We start from the raw sequence: 2,500 nt of genomic DNA, 5'->3' as shown, positions 1-2,500 counted from the left end.
ACAACCCACACCAGGGCCCAGCTTGTGCCGATGGCGGTCGAGGCAAGTGCCCGTACCGAAGGGCAGCCTATGCCGATGATGGTCGATGCATGTGCCATCACCATGCGTCATCATGTGCCATTGATGGTCGAGGCCTTGGCCGAAGTTCGATTTTGAGCCACGGTGCCCATGCTTGGCTCCAGCATGTGCTGGTGCCGCATTTTTTTCACTCGGGACAGCATCGCCGGAGCATCGCCGGAGTACCGCCGGAGAACCTGACCGGCGGCATTGGGGTTCCGGCGATTGGGGGGGGGGGCCGGGGGGGTGTGCGCACATGATGTGCGATGGGTGCTGGTACTTGGCCTTGTGTTGGCCCCCTATCCCTCATCAAACCTCTGAGAATTCACACCCCCTTAAAGAGCATTTGAGATTTTACAGGTTTGCTACCAGTAGCCGTTAAAGTGTCTGAAATGGGGACACTTTTTTCAAACGGTCACAAAATCTTCTCTACTTCGAGTTTTTAGCTGAATTTTTTTGTGCATGCCAACAAAAATAGAAGGATCATGCCTACAAAATTTGGGGCCAAAAATCCTTATAAAAAAATTTTAAAAAATCCCGAACCGCAAAAAGTTTCGAAAATCATGAAAAATAGAAAACGAGTCATCTTCCAACGAAACTTCACGTGAAGGCTTAGGGGACCATTGTATGAATTTACAAGCCATAAAAATGGCATTGGCACGGCAGAAATTTGAAGATGTGCCTAAACCCACCAGGGCCCAGCGTGTGCCGATGGTGCTCGAGGCAACCGCCCGCACCGGGGCCCAGCGTGTGCCGATGGTGCTCGAGGCAAGCGCCCGCACCAGGGCCCAGCGTGTGCCGACGGTGGTCGAGGCAACCGCCCGCACCAGGGCCGATAGTGTGCCGATGGTGCTCGAGGCAACCTGTCGCACCAGGGCCCAGCGTGTGCCGATGGTGATCGAGGCAACCTGCCGCACCAGGGCCCAGCGTGTGCCGATGGCGCTCGAGGCAAGCTCCCGCACCAGGGCCCAGCGTGTGCCGATGGTGCTCGAGGCAACCTGCCGCACCAGGGCCCAGCGTGTGCCGATGGTGCTCGAGGCAACCTGCCGCACCAGGGCCCAGCGTGTGCGGATGGTGCTCGAGGCAAGCGCCCGCACCAGGGCCCAGCGTGTGCCGATGGTGGTCGAGGCAACCGCCCGCACCAGGGCCCAGCGTGTGCCGATGGTGGTCGAGGCAACCTGCCGCACCAGGGCCCAGCGTGTGCCGATGGTGCTCGAGGCAACCAGCCGCACCAGGGCCCAGCGTGTGCCGATGGTGCTCGAGGCAACCAACCGCACCAGGGCCCAGCGTGTGCCGATGGTGGTCGAGGCAACCGCCCGCACCAGGGCCCAGCGTGTGCCGATGGTGGTCGAGGCTGCCGATGATGGTCGAGGCTGCCGATGATGGTCGAGGCAACCTGCCGCACCAGGGCCCAGCGTGTGCCGATGGTGCTCGAGGCAACCGACCGCACCAGGGCCGAGCGTGTGCCGATGGTGCTCGAGGCAAGCGCCCGCACCAGGGCCCAGCGTGTGCCGATGGTGGTCGAGGCAACCTGCCGCACCAGGGCCCAGCGTGTGCCGATGGTGGTCGAGGCAAGCGCCCGCACCAGGGCCCAGCGTGTGCCGATGGTGGTCGAGGCAACCTGCCGCACCAGGGCCCAGCGTGTGCCGATGGTGCTCGAGGCAACCGACCGCACCAGGGCGGAGCGTGTGCCGATGGTGGTCGAGGCAAGCGCCCGGACCAGGGCCCAGCGTGTGCCGATGGTGGTCGAGGCAAGCGCCCGCACCAGGGCCCAGCGTGTGCCGATGGTGGTCGAGGCAACCTGCCGCACCAGGGCCCAGCGTGTGCCGATGGTGCTCGAGGCAACCGACCGCACCAGGGCCGAGCGTGTGCCGATGGTGCTCGAGGCAAGCTGCCGCACCAGGGCCCAGCGTGTGCCGATGGTGGTCGAGGCAACCGCCCGCACCAGGGCCCAGCGTGTGCCGATGGTGATCGAGGCAACCGACCGCACCAGGGCCCAGCGTGTGCCGATGGTGCTCGAGGCAACCTGCCGCACCAGGGCCCAGCGTGTGCCGATGGTGCTCGAGGCAACCTGCCGCACCAGGGCCCAGCGTGTGCCGATGGTGGTCGAGGCAAGCGCCCGCACCAGGGCCCAGCGTGTGCCGATGGTGGTCGAGGCAACCGACCGCACCAGGGCCCAGCGTGTGCCGATGGTGCTCGAGGCAACCTGCCGCACCAGGGCCCAGCGTGTGCCGATGGTGCTCGAGGCAAGCGCCCGCACCAGGGCCCAGCGTGTGCCGATGGTGGTCGAGGCAACCGACCGCACCAGGGCCGAGCGTGTGCCGATGGTGGTCGAGGCAAGCGCCCGCACCAGGGCCCAGCGTGTGCCGATGGTGGTCGAGGCAACCTGTCGCACCAGGGCCCAGCGTGTGCCGATGGTGGTCGAGGCAAGCGCCCGCACCAG

Source organism: Durio zibethinus, unplaced genomic scaffold (assembly GCF_047325235.1).
Source record: "Durio zibethinus cultivar Kanyao isolate XHJ-2024 unplaced genomic scaffold, ASM4732523v1 HiC_scaffold_394, whole genome shotgun sequence".
Classification (NCBI taxonomy): Eukaryota; Viridiplantae; Streptophyta; class Magnoliopsida; order Malvales; family Malvaceae; genus Durio; species Durio zibethinus.
Note: the sequence above shows the minus strand (reverse complement) of the source record.